The sequence below is a fragment of the Saccostrea cucullata genome, unplaced genomic scaffold, assembly GCF_032062105.1.
Source record: "Saccostrea cucullata isolate Sc308-1 unplaced genomic scaffold, CSIRO_AGI_Scuc_v1 ctg2364, whole genome shotgun sequence".
In the NCBI taxonomy this organism is placed as follows: domain Eukaryota; kingdom Metazoa; phylum Mollusca; class Bivalvia; order Ostreida; family Ostreidae; genus Saccostrea; species Saccostrea cuccullata.
The window spans coordinates 22,211-40,048 of NW_026933733.1; the positions used below are offsets into that span (position 1 = coordinate 22,211).

The 17,838-nt window shown below is 32.3% G+C and overlaps 2 long non-coding RNA genes across 3 annotated transcripts; one reads left to right on the top strand and one right to left on the bottom strand.

The window, feature by feature from the left end:
- Window positions 1-360: 360 nt before the first annotated feature.
- LOC134239225 (uncharacterized) lies at window positions 361-4,306 on the bottom strand. 2 transcript variants are annotated; one of them, XR_009986183.1, is made up of 5 exons: window positions 3,824-4,306; window positions 3,166-3,427; window positions 2,858-3,033; window positions 1,994-2,079; window positions 361-1,434 (listed from the first exon to the last, which is right to left on the bottom strand). It is a non-coding gene; the product is annotated as an uncharacterized LOC134239225 (long non-coding RNA). The 2 variants fall into 2 exon arrangements; XR_009986184.1 differs by having other exon boundaries at window positions 2,850-3,033.
- Window positions 4,307-5,385: 1,079 nt separating this feature from the next.
- LOC134239223 (uncharacterized) lies at window positions 5,386-17,451 on the top strand. Its single transcript, XR_009986181.1, has 6 exons — window positions 5,386-5,449; window positions 6,830-6,904; window positions 15,180-15,260; window positions 16,580-16,775; window positions 16,865-16,972; window positions 17,388-17,451. It is a non-coding gene; the product is annotated as an uncharacterized LOC134239223 (long non-coding RNA).
- The last annotated feature ends 387 nt before the right edge of the window (window positions 17,452-17,838 follow it).

Genomic DNA, 17,838 nt, shown 5'->3' on the forward strand with positions numbered 1-17,838 from the left:
TGATGATAACTGTTATTGGTTGATTTATACATATAGAAGTACCCTATAAGATATAAAAATGAAACATAAAGTGGGTGTCAATGATCAAAATTTTGAGATATTTTGTTATCAATAACCTGAATTTCCTCTGTTTCATAACATTTAATGCATAAAAAGGAACCTGATTTCATTCAAATATTCTAAGAAATTGACTGATGATAACTCTTATTGGTTGTTTTATACATATAGAAAGCATTCTAAAGGAAACAAAAATGAAACATAAAGTGGATGTCAATTGATTAAAATTTTGAGATATTTTGTTACAAATAACCTGAATTTCCTCTGTTTCATGACATTTTATGCATATAAATTTACCTGCCTTTATTCAAATATTCTAAAAATTTGACTGATGATAACTGTTATTGGTTGATTTATACATTTTGAAAGTACCCTATAAGATATAAAAATGAAACATAAACTGGGTGTCAATGATCAAAATTTTGAGATATTTTGTTACCAATAACCTGAATTTCCTCTGTTTCATAACATTTTAATGCATAAAAATGAACCTTTTTTCATTCAAATATTCTAAAAATGTGACTGATGAAAACTCTTATCGGTTGATTTATACATATAGAAAGCATTCTAAAGGAAACAAAAATGAAACATAAAGTGGATGTCAATTGATTAAAATTTTGAGATATTTTGTTACAAATAACCTGAATTTCCTCTGTTTCATAACATTTTATCATTATTAAACCTATCAGAACTTCTAGATTGTGCCTTTCTGAGACAATCAAAGTTTAGGCCACTACTGGTTACCTTCCTTGCCATTCTGACACTCGGAAGATTTTTATTAATCAAACATTGAAAGAATGGTATGTTTTTATCTACAACTTTCTGGTAGTTACATGTATGGACACTCAAAGCATACTGAAATGTAAATGTACAAGATGAATGTTCATCATCACAAAAATGAACAGTGTCATATGAACTTTTCAAAGCTGAAACATCTTCTACAGTATCATGTGCATTGTAAGTACATTTTAGTAACACTTCTGATAAATATTACCGGTTATATGAACACAAACTGGGATGGACAAGTTTGAATAGAAATCTGATAATATCTCAAAAAAAAAAACAACCTTGTACACATTTGACACTTGATAAAACAGTGAACAAGAATCTAGAGTATGAAAAAGAACATGAAAATCAAAACCTTTGATATTGTGGCCAACTAAAAATAGATTCCTTCCTTTCCATAAAGCTTAAAAAAGAACCAAGTGCACTTGAAATTGAAACAGGTTGACTTTCCTGTCATGGTGATTAGAGTTTTTTCTGCAGTCATGATCTTTGAGGTCTTTTCCATTTGTAGTAGCATTTTCAAAAATTGTGCAACATTTTGTTCTGAATTCATGACTTTGCCTGTCTGAGATTCAATCATGGAGCAATGACCTAAAAATATGTTTCAAATTAACATTTATGCAGTTTGAGTTATTAAAGGAATAAATTTGTTATATTCAATTTCATATACATTTATGAACATTTGTTATGAAATATATTTATTATAAAATATATAAATATTTTATAAAGAATTGGAATTTTACTTTGTTAAACATTAAATTCCTTTTAAAAGAAACAAGACGTGCTTGTGAAACACAACACGGTGGCAACTAAGTTCCAATAAGTTATTACTGGCATAAAGGTCACAGTCCAGGTCACAAGGTCATTGACCTTGGTGTCGTTTGAAAGAGCATAATTAGTGAGGTATGTATACCAAATATGAAGTCTCTATCTCCTACGGCAAAAGTTTGAAAAAGCTTATAAGTCACAGTCAAGGTCACAAGGTAATTGACCTTGGTGTCATTTGAAAGCTACAGCTTAATTAGTGGAGTGTTCAAAAGTCATGGTGAGGTAAAGGTTGACAACAGACAGACAAACAAACAGACAGACGAGACAAAAAACAATATACACCCTGATTTATCGATCTGGGCGCATAAAATGCTCAACATACCAGAGAGGCTGTCAAAGGATGGCCCACTGCCTGGTTTCTGCCAACCTGCATCAACACTGACTGTTAGCTCGACTGTACCTTTAATCCTTAAAAATCATAGAGACTGTCAGAAACTTGTCAGACCTTGATTGTGGTTGTTCTCTTAAAATGTACACTTTTTAAATCTGAAAATTACATGTATAGGATTTACTTCTTACATGTATGCTAAAGATGCATATATTGGAGAATAGAAATACAGTAAGCGAAGTCCCGGGGACCTGCGAATTTTAAAATTTACTATATCCATTATTGGTTATATCAGTATAACGAATTTGTATAACTGTATAAAGCAATTGCAATTTACACGTTTTCCATTAAGTATTTTTATAGAATATGTACGAAGAGCTGTTGTTACAAAACATTCCTTGGATAACTATGGTTTCATTATGAATTGAATTTTATACACAAATACTTGCCAAAAATAGTCAGTTCAATATATATCAATTTTTCAAAATTCATTAAAAAAGATGTGAATTTCATTTTTCTAGAAACCTCTACAGGAATCAAATCAGTTGACTATATTAAAAAATTTGTTACATCAGAATTCGTTATAACCATGTACCCGTAATTTTACAAAAAAATGTTCAGAATTTTTGCTGGGGACCCCGAAAACTTCACTATATATGTGAATTAACTATATACATATTCTTACTGAATGAATTTTACTGTAATAGAATTTTTAATGCCTCATCTATTAATTTTAATCCTGATAGAAACATTATAACTTCATTTAAATCAAATATATTTTACTGTCCTAAATATTCAAAAAAAAAAAAATCCTATTACAATGGACATTTTTTTTCTCTATGTACAGTACATACTTACAGTTGCCTGAATTTCATCATGAAGGCTGCTTCTGGTACTTTCTTCTGCAGTTTTCTCCAGAACTGGTCCTGTTTCATGTTGTCTGTTTTGCAGAGTCCAAGAACTGACTGGGGGGATATTTAATGATGTTAAAAGTGTATTCACCTGAGAAGGCCCCATGCCTGTATGCACCATTCCTATATAATTCGGATGCATTTATGAAATATAGAACAAATGATTTTTTTATAACAGGAAATTAACCTGGTGCTTTCATAATATATGTACTGTATAGTACGTATTAAAAAATAAATGCAAAATAAAATACGTACCTGTCCTGTGTCAGGTAAGCTTGGTATTTGCATTCCATATCTTTCCATGGTGCTTTCCAGTAGCTATTTTATTTATGTGTTGACATGTTGTATTCTGACACTGAACTTTCAGGAATAATACCAATTTAAACCAGAAGTTTATATCCCCATGGTATAAGAAAGATGGAGAGGAATGCCACAAACTCCACAACCTGCATGAGTAGCCATCTGCTAAGACCCCTAGTTCTACCAGCTTCTCCCTTTACTCAATGCAGTGTCATATCTTAAGACAGAAAAATGTGTTGTTATTGTAACTTAAGTTACATTGTCAAATTTATGCATTGATCACGCAAATCCTTTTTCAAAATTCCTAGAAGAATTTAAAAAAAAAAATGGCAGTCAATGTAATCATTACTAGTTTACATATCATTTTAATTTAGGCATTAAAAGTGATTCAGCAGTTGCCAGTTGATGTCACTGACACTGTACATCAGATTAGCAGCTGATGGATTTGGTTCGATTCTATAGCTAGGGTCTATCCCTCGATATCTTGATCAGTGTTTATCGGTTTATATACAGATGTACTGCTGTGTGCAATGATATTTGTGCCGAAAGATTTATGTATATTTAAAACATAGAGAACACAAAGGAAATAATAGATTCTAGTCTTATGCATTACCTCGACTTTTCTGTAGTTCAATGTTGAAGGAGACGGGAACGTCTCTACATGTAGGTTCTGGTACGTTGTCATCATCATCATGTCCAGTCTCACCCCCGGTAGATCGATTCACGTCATAGTTATGGTTTAAATTAATCCAAATTTCTACCCAACCATTCTTGACAAGTTAGAATTTTTTCTGTATTGCGATGTTTTCTTTGAAAAACCTTGTTTTTTTCTAGTTTGCCATGCTACATTGACGATGTCAGACGCCATTGTTTACATTTACCGCGCTGATGCGGAATATGTCGTAAACCGTATATTTTCGATAAATTATAAATATTAGAACATAAAAACCCATAAATATTAGTTTTATATGTAATGTTTTACTCTTATATATAGTTTTAAATACAAAACTATTCATTTACACAACTTGTCAAATTTACGACATTTGTAAGTACGGCGACCCGTTGTTGTTAAAATATGGTGAGTAAACAAGTACCTTAAAACATTCATTTGTATATTCCCAATATAAGAATGAAAAGAAATTAACTCTAAGTAACAAATATCAAATCCCTAGCTACTGATTGGACTCAAAATAAAATTAAACCATAAAAAAATAATTCCCTTTGTCTAAATTTATTTTCTTCTATTTACGCAGGACAAAAAAGCATCCAATAACACAAACACAGAATTTGTCTTTGCTTAAAAACAACAGTTTATAAACTTATGTTGAAAACTACATATCTTGTCATATTTTTTGTTATCATTTGTTACTTATATACATTTAACATAAACAATATCTTTATGGATATGGGATGCAGGTTGTTTGTCAGACTCTTGCATAAGGTTTTCTTGTTAGTGATACCTGTGTATAATATCCATTGTCATCATTTTAGTCAGGCTAGCTACATTGGTTTTGGGTCCCCATTCTTCTTTTTTAAGTGATGTCTTTGCTTTGCTTCTTTAACATGTTTTATAATTCAAGCTTTCTGGGAAAAAAATCAATAAGACATTTACGGTAATTTGCATTGGCAATCAGGTGACAGCCTCCGGTTTGCCATTCGAACAGTCAATAGGGGATAACCTTCCAACTTCTGATTGCCGTTTAAAATGTCGTTTTAAAAAAACATACTTTAAATAAATGTATCAATGCATATATTATGCATTTAACAAATATAAGTCTATTTCAGAAGTTGTACCAATCAATGTTAATTCCTCGATATCAGGATGTGTTATTAAATAAAAAATAATAATATTCGACGCTTGTGCAGAATCCTCCCTTACATCGCCATAGATGAGGAATATCTAATTTAGCAATACACGTAATTTCTATTCATTGCTATTATATAATTCGGTTTTGAAAAGATATACGTATCTCTCGTAGTTTATTTTATTGAAGAGAAAGATAGTTTTTGTATACTATACAATGTCTCTATTACATGTATATAACAAAGTGGTTTTATTTACGTTATTCACGTTAACTTACTACCATATCAATAACTGTAATAGATCCGTCTTTCCATGTACACAACAGATAAAACTGCAAAGTTAGATCAGTATAGACATGATTTAAAGGTAACCTACACATATTACACAATAGTGCACAATCAATAGAAGAGGAAATAATAACAAAACTTTGTGAATGTAAGTACTTCTTTATGTTTTACTATGCATAGATATAAAATCAACTTGTTTTATCAATGCCTTCTTTCGATCTTTTGTTTTTTTTTTATTTTACTTGCATTGAATTAGTTTATTCTTATTTTTCCATTAACGTCCTCTAATAGATATATGGATTAGGCATGTACAAGTATAATCTTGTTTATTTATTTAAAGCATGCAGGTAAAATAATTCGCGCAAAATATTTAATCAACCGGAATGTTTTCTTATTGTGCGTTTGTGGGAGGGGGGGGGGTGACGAGGGGGTAATTCAATGTTTTTGTTCAGATTGCTTACACACTCAATATATGAATTAAACAACCTTAACAATCTTCCTTTACACAAAACCTGTATCACAAGTATTACTTGGTAGAAATACCTAAGTCATAATAAGGCATTAAATTCAGATATACATTCTCAATAGAAAAATGAAAAGAAATTAACTCTAAGTATTAGATGCCCAATCCCGAGCAATAGATAAAACTCAAAATAAATTTAAAAAACAGAAACAAAAATCGTTTCCCTTATCTATATTTACTTGTCTTCTATTTACACAGGACAAAAAATGAATCCACACAAAATTTGGAAATTTTCTTTTGTTAAAAATAGCAACTTACATTGAATACTACATATAACGTAAATATTTTTGTCATTATGATCATTTATCACGGCTATAACACAATCAGTTACTTTATGGAATGTTTAAAGATGTCATAATTGACTTAGACTTAAATGTGTCAAAAAGGTTCACAAAAATTACAATATAATTACTTTTTTCCCTACTACCACTAATAATTAAATCGAAACCGGTTTCTTTATAATCTTATACCACGGAAGTAAGTTCATCAGCGATTGCTATGTGAAAGAAAAATGTATGCATAAGGAATAAAAAATGTAAAAAGACAAATAGAGGTGATAACATTTCATGATATTATTATCTTAAATAGATGACGAGTCTTTTGCTTTAAAAACAAGCGTTTTTGAAATCTTTGATACGCTCTTTATTCTGAAAGAAAAATTTAATGTTAATTTTCAATTTTTTTTTATACCAGAGCTAGTATTAATTATTTTTTTTTATATTTAAAAAAAAATAAATACTAATGTGCGTCGTTTCTTAGTTTTGGTTTTAATACGATTCAAGACAAACAAGAACTAAAAAAATAATGTTTACTAAAACTGTTTCTTTTCTGACTGCTGTGACCAGAGATGTTAAATTTATTTTCTTAGTCTTTTAATAATAAAAAAATGAAATTGTTTAATTCGTAAATATACTGTTTTCAATGGGTAATTTTAAAACATGTTCAAGAAAGCACTCATGAAAATGTAGGGATGAAACATTTCGAGTTTATTATCATATATTGCAGGGTCATTGAAGCAGCGTTAATATGACTGTGATACAACTGCTGGCGTATGTTGCACTACAGGTAGACAACACAAAGGTAATTGTAATATAATTAAATCATTTTATAATTAGTTAGTACCAATGAAATATGGAGATAACGAATATTCAAGTTCAAAAGTTCATTGCCAGCATGTACATCGGAAGCAGAGAAAACAAAGACAATTCAAACATGTCAAATATCAGAAAATGCAATAGAGAAGTTAGCATCTTTTAAAAACAAATCAAAGATGCCATGTGCTTCTTGTCAAGTTCGATAAAATCGTGATAAATAATGGACGAACAATTTAAACCGTCATTCAGCATTTGACTTCATAGTCCTCATATACCTCAACAATCTTCTTTAACACAGAAATACCTGGGTCTTAATCAAAATGAGGCGTTTAAAACATTCATTTGTATATTCCCAATATAATAATGAAAAGAAAAGAACTCTAAGTATCAAATGTCAGATCCAGAGCTACTGCTTAGACTCAAAATAAAATGAACCAAAAAATCATTCCCTTTGTCTTTATTTACCTTTTTCTATTTATACAGGACAAAAAAGCATCCAATAACACAGACACAGAATTTGTCTTTGCTTAAAAACAACAGTTTATAAACTTATGTTGAAAACTTCATATCTTGTAATTATATCTATTATCATTTATCACTTATATACATGTAACACATACAATATCTTTATGGATATGGGATGCAGGTTGTTTGTCAGACTCTTGCATAAGGTTTTCTTATAAGTGATACCTGTGTATTATATCCATTGTCATCATTTTAGTCAGGCTAGCTACATTGGTATAGGATCCCCTCTCTCCTTTTTTAAGTGATGTCTTTGCTTTGCTTCTTTAACACATTTTATAATGCGTTATTCAAGTTTTTGAAATTTACAGTAATTTGAATAGGGAACTAGGTGACAGCCTCCGCGGTTCGCCATTCAAATAGTCAACAGGGAATAGGGGATTACCTTTATACTTCTGATTGTCGTTTAAAATGTCGTTTTAAAAATATACTTTAAATAAATATATCAATATAAGCCTATTTCAGAAGTTATTATCAATCAATGTTCCTCGATATCAGGATGTGCTACAAAATAAAATAAAATAAAATATTAGGCGCTTTTCTTTTAATATAGAATCCTCCCTTACATTGCCATAGATGAGCAATTTCTAATTTAGCAATGTACGTAATTTATTTTCATTGTTAATATGTATTTGTTCTGAATAGATACATGTATATGGACATGTATCTTTTAATTGTTGCAGTAGTTTTCTTTAATTGAAAAGAAAGATTTTAGTATGTACGATGTCTTTATTATAAATCAAAGTTGTTTTTATTTAAGTTAACTTACTACCATAATAATAACTGAAATCCATCCGTGTTTCCTTGTACACAACGGATAACAATACAATGTTAGATAAGCATAGACATGATTTAAAGGTAACCTTCATTACACAATAGTGCAAGATCGATACAAGAGGAAATAAAAATATAACTTAGCGAGTGTAAGTACTAAGTCTTGTTTAGTATATTTTACTTTCTACATTTATAGATACATGTTTATTATCAATTTGTTTCATGATTGCCTTTCATCTTTCGATTTTTAAAAAATATTTTCCCTGCATTTCATTGGTTTTTTTCTATTTCATATCCATTACCGTCCTTTAATTGATACATCGAATTGGAATCTGCTCTTGTTTATACATGTATATTTCTTTCATAAAAAAGCATGCTAGTAGAATTTTTTTTTGTCTAAATATTTAATAAACCGGACCGTTTTTCATATTTTGTGAGTGGCGGTGTGAAGGGGGGGGGTATAATTCGACTTCATATTTTAATTTTTAGTCTGTTTGCCCACTCAGTATTTAAATAAAATACCTTAGCAATCTTCTTTAACACAGAAATACCTGGGTCTTAATTAAAATGAGGCGTTTAAAACATTCATCCGTATATTCCCAATATCAGAATGAAAAGAAATGAACTCTAAGTATCAAATGTCAAATCCCGAGCTACTGATTGGACTCAACATAAAATGAACGGAAAAAAATCATTCCCTTTGTCTATATTTACTTTCTTCTACTTACACAGGACAAAAAAAGCATCCAATAACACAGACACAGAAATTGTTTTTGCTTAAAAACAACAGTTTATACTCTTATATTGAATACTACATATCTTTAATTATTTTTGTTATCATTTATCACTTATATACATGTAACATAAACAATATCTTTTTGGAATGTTTAAATATTTCATTATTGTCTAACACTTCAATTTAAGTTACATATCTAAAGGATAATGTTAGACAAATTGACGTTCCTAATTATATATAAATTTAAAAAAATGTCCCAGCACAACGGTCGAGTTAGCTACTAAATTAACAGGCCACCGAGCATCAATCCATTGTGACCCGTTTGATACAATCGCACCATCTCGGGTCTTTCCGTCAGAGGTCGAAAAACAACCTCGAGATCGTTTTTCCGCTAGTCGGAAAGGCCCGAGAAGTTGCGATTGCCGTTTGATATCATCATCACTTTACTCAAATTCCATAGCCTGACCTAGACTATCAAATTCCACTATTCGATACCTGTTGTGTCAGTCGATAGAAAGAGATACTATTTTTAGGCAAACAGGGCTTTTAAATTTAGAGGGTACATGTTTCACCTACGCTCGATCGGTAAATCTGTCAGTTGACTTAGGAACCCCAACATGGATTCCCCTTCTAGTCAAGGTATATTTACATTAATGATATTCATGAATTCTGTCGTCATCTCTGCACCACAGAAATTCTAGAACAATTAAAGCTCTTCCTAAGGATTTTATTATTTAATACCGATGTGCTTGATGGTCGATTGGGGCTATTCTAATCAATTCCATTACTAACGAATTTACAAAATTATAGTTTGTTGTTCCATTATAATATAATAATACAATTTACTTCAACGATATAATTAAAGTACTTGAAATTGAAGAGTCTTTTCCTGTTACACATACAAGACACTGTAATTAATACATAATTTATGTCCGTGCAGGTTAACCTTTTTTAATATATTCGATCAGTGCATACTATTAGTGCAAGATGTATTACTGTAGTCAGCGGCGACTCACACAAATTGTTCCGACGAAAATAGTTCCATCATTAATAAGTAGATACAACAAAATTGTTCATGATAAGAATAATGTTGTGTATGTCATACGTAAGAGTCACAAAAATTAATGTTAATTTTTCCTCCAAAGATCACTTTCCCCCCTAAATGCAAATAAAAAATGTTAATATTCCTACGCTCGCTCCCTCCTCAGCTCTTTTTTAAACGTTTGATAACAGAGAATATATTATTATATAGGTCATTATTCAGTTGATATTTTTTCACTGATGAATTGATTATACTAATATCAACAACTGTAGTAAAATCATGTTAATTGTTCGTTATTTATCATATAGTTTCATCTAAGAGAAAAAAAAATAATCAATCTGTGTGTGTAGTATATTAAATGACGGAATTTTCAATCCCTGAGCAGATTCCTGAAAGTTTGTAGACAAACTACACATCGGGAGAGTACCTGTAAAATGTGTAACAAAACCCGAACTGGCCGGGGATTTCTAAACTGACAGTCGTTTAATTTTTTAGAATCAAAATTTGTATTCATGTGATCTAATTATGAAAAAAAGTTCTGTCTGCCATAGTAACTTCTCTTTTCGCGGGAGTCCGTTTGACAACTCCATCGCACGTGTGTATAGACCAAGGCTAACTGGTCTTGCGGACATAGGTATTTGTACTGTTTGTTAGCATGGTTAGGAGACTGGGTGACCGTAATGCTACGGACTTACGAAATTTACACAAGTTCTATAACTAGACAGTGCAGTTTTATTTTTATAAACGTCATTAAACACTTAAACATATTAAATCTAAAAGTCGAATATCTTTGGATATGGGGTAACCCATATCTATTCTTGTTTAAAATTTGATGCAACTAATTAATAAGCCCATAATTATTATTTAAGATGATTGGGAAATACAAAAAATTACGTTTTTTATATACACTGTAGGTACGAACAGGTATTATATACAAAGTAAGATTGAGCTGATTCAATACTATTGGCATGCAGAAAATACATGGGAACAAATTAAGAAGAATTATATGCGTGGCCATAAATCAATTCTTTGTTTGGACACAGAATCTTTCTCTCACAGGAGTTCGCGTACCTATCAATTTTACCGAAATTTTCAGTAAATAAAAAAGATACGTAATATCCTACCTATAATAATCACACAAGCAGTGCAACGCATTTTAGGTCACCTGGCTACCCCTCGCTTAATATCAAGGCTGTAGCACAATTAATCTTCAATCGAAAATTATAAAACACAAACCAATCTTTTTGGAAGGGACCATTCTTTATGGCTCTTAATGCGTAAGATTTCAAACTCATGTTTTACAGCAGCAGCGGTGACATTTCTCCACAACTTCGCTCAAATATCCTTTGTTCGCGACGCCATGACGTGACGTCACGGGCGCGTCCATTTACCCAAAAAGGAACAAAACTGCCTGAAATGCTAATCTACATGATTGAGGTCATATGCGAAAATAAACCAGAGACAAGTTAGTAGACATTCAAGAAAATTTAAAACGGGGAGGTACAAGTACTTGTACTCGTATCTAAACGTAATATCGTTACCTCTAGTTAATAGTGTATGATTGTTTATCTTTGTTCCTTTTGGGTAAATAGACCGCCCGTGACGTCACGTCATGGCGTCGCGGACAACCGTTGCACTCCTTGTGTTATTATTATAGGTATTACGTATCTTTTTTATTTACTGAAAATTTCGGTAAAATTGATAGGTGCGCGAACTCCTGTGCTTTCTCTTGTCCTATTTTATTCAAACTGTAGAATACATACAAACATATTTGCATATTCAAACAAGCAGAGTTTGAATCATACGTTAAGTTTATTTTTTCTTTTTATTTTCACATTTCTTTAAAAAACGAATGAAAAAATAAATTATAGATAAAAAATTTAAGCTATGAAATATAGAAATAAATGTGTATTTACGTTTTTCAAGAAAAAGTTTTTAATTCTCCTAGTTGTATATTTAATAGGGAGGCCCGGGTTCGATTCTTGATCGCGGCGCCGCGTCATACCTAAGACCTTAACATAGATAGTGACTGTTCCTTCGCCAAGCGTTCGGCACTAGAAGTGAAAGTCACGGGTATTTCGGATATGACCTTAAAAACGTAGGTCAAGTGTCACGGTAGGCGTTGGCACGATAAAGAACCATCACTGTTCAATGGCCCTGAGTTCCGAGTAAATTTGAAGCCCTTCACCGGCAAACGGTGACGTCTCCATATGAGTGAAAAAATCTCGAGAGGGACATTAAACAATATACAATCAATCAATCAATCAATCTACGTTGTTGTAAATTCTTTGTGTTTTTCTCACTTACTATCGTAAAAACACTTTTTGCCAAGTTATAGGGTATCGCTCTCTTGGTGTAGTTTGGATAACATGAACCGAAGTGTGAATACTGATGTGTATCACTGACCTTATAATATATATCAGTAGTTATCCTGTTATTCTTTTTCTCCACCAACACATCCAGAAATTTTTTTTTTTTTGTCATTCATCTCTAACGTGAATTGAATATTGGAGTTTAACCTATTTAGTATTTCGTGTAATTGCGTTAATTTTTCCATATCGCCGTGCTAAATAATGAGGCAGTCGTCCAGGGATAGTATCCAGTAATTGACTGGGTCTATATGTAGGTGCATTATGTCCTCCTACTATCGGTCTGAAACTCATGTCTACAGGATCTAGACAGATGATGTATTCCTTATTTTGATTTTTGATAGCTTCCTTTATCATTTCAATTTATGCACTTAAGGAAGTCCATAAAACTGACTGTCGCGGAAGTTGATTGATTGATTGTATACTGTTTAACGTCCCTCTCTAGAATATTTCACAGACGTTACCATAGCCGGTGAAGGACTGCAAATTTAGGCCTATGCTCGGAACTTACGGCCTTTGAGCAGGGAGGGATCTTTATCGTGCCACACCTGCTGTGACACGGGGCCTCGGTTTATACGGTCTCATCCGAAGGACCGCCCCATTTAGTCGCCTTTTACGACAAGCAAGGGGGTACTGAGGACCTATTCTAACCCGGATTCTCACGGGACGAAGTTGAAATTGATTAGACAGTCTTTCTATTTTTCTTTTACGTCTGGGCCCTAAGGGGTCCATGCATTAGATTTTATTTTCTTCATGGTTTTTCATTATTTCCATTGATTTGTCTGTAAAAGTTGTTATTCTGCAACATGTCCATAATTTTACTTTTGTAAAAATTATTGTTCATGATAACAATTGCGCCGCCTTTGTCGGCCTCCTTGATTACGATCAGTTCCTGATTAATCGTAATATTTTTAAAAATATAAATTCAACTTTGTAAACTACTTATACGTGTACTACATTCTACATCTTCTTTTCTTATTTTTTTTATATCTAAAAAATGGTGACTAAGCTTATAAAGATGGCTGAAATGAACCACAATTTATTTTACATTTTAAGTCCGGGTGGAGGCATTGTCTGATACTCATGGGTGATCACGTCTTGAGTAAAAGACGAGATCACCCGTAGGTATCCGACTATTAGGGGTTATGGGTGATTCCAGATAGAGGACGTTCGAGATCATGTAGCAGATTCTATGTTTACCACGGAGTTATAAAAAACATCAAATATTTACAGAGTATATAACCGGTGTTGCTGTTACTTTAATAATATAGAAATTTCTATTTTCGACTAATATAAGAATATTAAACTATTTCTGAATGTATTCAAGAATCTCTCATGAAACATTGAAAGAATGAGAAGGGGGCAGTTCTCATCAATTATTTTAATCACAGCAATATTTATCATGCATACTCTGCTAAAACTATTTTTTATTTAAAAGAAAGTGTGAGGATTTTTATAAGAAAACTTATAGAATTATTACTAGACTTGCATATATCAAAAGATTTCAAATTATTTGCTTCCATTGTGACATTCTAACTGCTCATCTCCCTCTCATCCACTTCTTTTTAAAAAACCATACAGCAAATATTTGATTCTTTACATATGACACCGTGACATCGTGCATGTGGCGTCAATACTGTAAACAAACTTTTATTCGCGACGACTTTATTTCGCAATTAAGCTGGGATAAACCAGTTCGCAAAGGTTAATTTTCGCAATGAAGCCTATTTTGGATCTGGTGTTTGTTGAAACAGAGACATTAAGGATCGATTCGCGGCGAGAAATATTTGCAAAAATAAGGCTCTCGCAAAAATCGCAAAAATTTCTCGCTCGCGAATAAAATTTGGTTTACGGTGAAAGATGGATATGGAGATAACGAATAGTATTCAATCTCAATGTCCATAAAACAATACAAAATAGGAGCAGAGCAAACACAAACCTCCAAAACATCAGAGGTGGGATCAGGTGCCATGGAGGAGTAAGCATCTCCTGCTGACCGATCACACCTGCCGTGTGCTCCTTGTCATGATCGGAAAATAACGGGAAAATCCGTCGTCAATTCAGCATGTATTATTATGTATTAGTATGAAAAACGTCAGTCAGCATTTGACTTAATGATAAATTGTATTTGCTGACAAGGTCATTGTATCGACCATAGAACTTACGAAATGATGACTTTTAACGAGACTGCTGATATTCTTGTTTTATCAACTTGCTTTTCAATAATTTACCTCGTTTTTAGAAATTGTTCATACATAGAGCATGCTCTTGCGTATCATAACTGAGCTAAAGATACTCCGTTTGCAGATGATGTGTCATTAGAATTCTCAGGCCCATGTAGTTAGTTAGAGAACAATATTTTGCAAGCATTCCCCTAGAAAAACTAGCATATATATTTTTATTGAACTATTATGCATATGCTTTTTTATTGTGTCAGTCGACCTAAGTAAATCGATATATTCAATTCTAACGCCTCAATCGATATTTGTCATATCGAAATATAAGTCGGCATGACTTTAAGCAATAAAATCTATAATACAGCAAAACACTTTAGATCGTGTGAAAATACCCTGATACAATACACAAATGAATGCAAATAAGAAGTCGTAATAGATTAATTGTTGATAAGACAATAAAAAGTAAGACAATATACAAAGATATAACACAGCAAGTGTAGAGAGCCTCAGGCTTCTGTACACCTCATCGTTCATCATTTTGCTATAATGATATTTGAATAAAAGAGGATTGGATGTAAAGATCATATGAATGTTGTATTTTTTTAAATTTTATGTACAGTGTATGATATTTTTTATTTCAGGAGTCTATAAATACCTGAATGAACAACATGATTCTATTCCTGATTTTTGTGTGTTTTGTTCAGGAATCATCTTCAATTAAGGTAATCTATAAATCAAATTGTTATTTAAAGGATTTCTCAAGTGCGTAATGAGTTTTGTTTACTTCCCAAATGACTATTAACCCTCTTCCCCGTTGTTAGACATCTAAAGGCATATACCGTTTCCCATTTCTAACGCAAAATCACGCATATATATACTTTTTTCCGGCAATCACGCATTTTCACGCACTTTATCTATTTTATACTTGCTTAGATCTCATAAAAAAAGAAAAGTTATTTTCGTATTAAAATATTACGTCATAATATTATTTACGCTTAACTTTAGAGAAACTTATACCAGGCTATAGTGGTTGCGGGAAAACGATTACGTCATATTTCTGTGACGTGACATAACGTGTATTTTGCATAACAATTCAGTAAGTCGTAAAGAGTTGGTGAAATGACAACTAGAGATAAGCTATCAAAACCTACACCGTTGCACGGGTACATATCCTTCTCTGAATACGGCTTCATATCTGTTTTATATTATATAATTATGGAGTTGATAACTAACATTGTTTAAAGGTGCATGGACACAGATCTAGATTTGAAGTTAGTATTTTCTGTATAATATCACTACTTATATATTGTAATAGCATTTTACACAAAAATACTATTTCATCTTAAAGTTATTGAAACTTTAAATTTTTGGTTGGGTTTGATTGACACATCATTGTACTCTTACCAATTTTACATTTTTCTAAATACTTAGGAAAAGTGGCAATCTTGTTGTATATTAATGAGATATATTAAGTCTTTAATCCAGAAAAACAATTATATTCAGAATAGAATTGTTAGAAAGCAAAACCCCTTTTACAAGTATCGTCATTCCGCGCTAAATGTTGTGTACAGATTAGCAAATTGATCACACCCGTGAAACGTACACACTATGTAAAAAAGGCACGAACTCTGTTATTGTTAATGTTTACGAATCACCTGGTGCGTTCAATTGTTAATGTATGTTCACCACTAAAGCACGGACTGACAATATACTGTGCGTTTGTTTTACTTTCGAACATTTCCATTCTGAATTTCTGTATTTTAGTTTTAATATTTTTTTATTTATACACAACAAGATTGCAACTTAACCTAAATATTAAGAATAAAATTAAAATTTGTGAAAGTGCATGGATGTGTCAATCAAACCCGTCTAAAAAAAATAAAATGTTCATAACTTATATTATTTATTGAACAGCCCTCGTAAAAGTGCAGTTATCATTTTAATATATTGTATTTAGAATTGGGTCAACTGGATTGGGATTGAACCCGTATTCAGAACGGGTTTTAGAATGAATTTTTATGAATTTTTTTTTATTATCAAGGGATTCAAATTTTCGAATTTTCCATTTAACGTAACACCTGTTACACAATGCCCACGTAACAGAGAAGAATGGGAAGCTGCAAGTGTAAGACTACAGTGTACACGTGACGAAGGATATCACTGTGTTGCAGAGTACTCGATAACTTCGCTTATAGAGTTCTGTTATCCACTAGGAAATTGGATTCTATTTGAAAAAGGTAAACTGATCAGGAAGAGAATTGATAATCAATTAGCCTTATAATTATTTTGGAAAGCTTGATAAATTTCTTGTTTATACAAATTGTAGGAAATTGTCCAGTACTATCATCGACAGGACGATTAAACAACGTCAAGTGCAGTAATTTTACATTTGGTTGCCCTGACAAAACACATTACAGCAATGAAATTTTTAATTGTAAGTCTAAGATATAATACATTTTGTGATCTCCTATCAAATGAGAACACTAAACTAGAGGTACTGTGAGCGATGAGCTCACTAAATTATACCCCCCGCCTCCCATATGGTTGTAACTGGTGAAAAAGTCCATGTTTTCCTGTGACCGGGAAACCCAAAATATGTGTCGGATCAAAAAGTAAAATAGGAGGTGCACAATGGCAATATGTAATAAAGATTCTGTGAAAGTTTCATCAAATTTCATTCAGTGGTGTGAGAGGAGTTGCGGATAAGAGATGGGTACCCCAAAGCGTAACAGACGGACGGACGGAAAGACGGACGGACGGAATTAACGATTACTATATACCCTCCCGCTTTTCAAGCGGGGGGTATAATAATTGCTACTTTACTTTTTCCTGCTGCTTTTACACTACAGATCCAGCTTGTTTGATGGTAGTGTTTGGCTGTTTCTCGACCGACTTAATATGCCTAGATGAAAAAATTTCGAAAGGAAAGTGAGTTTATATGCATATGCTTGAAATTTTAATGAAAGATAACTATAAATGGTTGCGTAAATATATACATAATTTTAGTTAATGTATATCATTGAGGGAGTTAGCAAGGTTCCAGCTCCCCTCGACCTCCGGCTGCGCCTCGGGAAATAGTCTTGGCTTTGGGGAACTGGATCGAATCTTGCTAACTCCCTCAGTGATATACTTTCAAATGTTTTTTAATACCAATACAAACGTAAAATTTAGATGATTCAGATAGCGTGACTTCAAAACAGGGATAAGCTAATTGAACTAGCACAGGGGGGGGGGGGGGGGGGGGGGGTTAGTAAATTAACATTTCATACCAAAGTAAAACTAAAATCTAGAGGATTACGG